Here is a 1,187-nt window from a genome sequence, read left to right as displayed (position 1 = left end):
TGTAGGTATGTTGTTATAAACATGTTGTTATAAGCATGTTGTTATAAGCATGTTGTTATAAACATGTTATAAGCATGTTGTTATAAACATGTTATAAGCATGTTGTTATAAGCATGTTGTTACAAGCATGTTGTTATAAGCATGTTGTTACAAGCATGTTGTTACAAGCATGTTACAAGCATGTTGCTATAAGCATGTTGTTATTTTTTTTTTTTTTTTTTACGTCAAACTTAGAACAAATGCATAACACATGTTATTTTGTTATATACGAAACAAATACAAAATAAGTGCTGTTTTTTTTTTTTTTTTTTTTAAATACTTTTTTGAAACGTCTAATATGTCTTCAGTGAATAAATCAAAAATGACCAAAGAAAAATAAAATCGCTTTATTTTAGCCCATTCAAAAGTTTCATAAATATGACCAATGTTAATTCTGGTACAAAAAAAAAAAAATAAAAAGTAAAATATATTATAATATATATAATAAGGTTTAAATCATAAAATAGTGTACACACACACATACATATATGTAATGTATATGTGTTACCATATTATACATACATATAGGATCACATATAAAATAACATTTTATAACCATGATATAAATTTTAACTTTTATTTTCTTACTTTTGTTTCAAAATGCTACTAGATGCGTCATATATTTTTTTAGTATTTTTTAAGCGAAATTTTCTTAATTTTTCAATACTCAATCCAAAAAATTGAAAAATTTTATTAGCATTACTTTTTTTATTATTTGAAAGTAGTGCCTCTTCATATATGTTAAAATAAATATCCAGATTTATGTCTGAATTTAAACAAAATACAAAAATCATAAGTAACATATCCATTGGTAATCCTTCGAAAATGAGTAAAATAAAATAAAAAAGAGACAAATATAAAAATGTTATGTAACTATTTATTTTTTTTTATTTTTTTTTTTTTTTCTACATATTGAAGTAAACATTCGAATGCATGTGTTAAGTCAGCAAACGCCCTAACTGTAATGCACATAAATATAATTAATTTACTTCTTCATTTGTGTCTATATATATATATAGGTATATGTATGTATGTGTGAAATGGTTTTAGTGAGTTTTTTTTTTTTTTTTTTTTTTTTTTTTTTTTTTTTTTTTTTTTTTTGTGTCCTACCCTTGTAATATACATACATAATTAAGGAATAATTTATA

The 1,187-nt window shown here is 21.8% G+C and overlaps 1 long non-coding RNA gene across 1 annotated transcript; it reads right to left on the bottom strand.

The window, feature by feature from the left end:
- Nucleotides 1-310: 310 nt before the first annotated feature.
- LOC113220628 lies at nucleotides 311-1,187 on the bottom strand. The gene is made up of 3 exons (XR_003307435.1): nucleotides 1,150-1,187; nucleotides 628-856; nucleotides 311-433 (listed from the first exon to the last, which is right to left on the bottom strand). It is a non-coding gene; the product is annotated as an uncharacterized LOC113220628 (long non-coding RNA).

The sequence above is a fragment of the Piliocolobus tephrosceles genome, unplaced genomic scaffold (genome assembly GCF_002776525.5).
Source record: "Piliocolobus tephrosceles isolate RC106 unplaced genomic scaffold, ASM277652v3 unscaffolded_7279, whole genome shotgun sequence".
NCBI classification, from domain to species: Eukaryota; Metazoa; Chordata; class Mammalia; order Primates; family Cercopithecidae; genus Piliocolobus; species Piliocolobus tephrosceles.
This window is presented reverse-complemented; position numbering and strand designations above follow the sequence as displayed.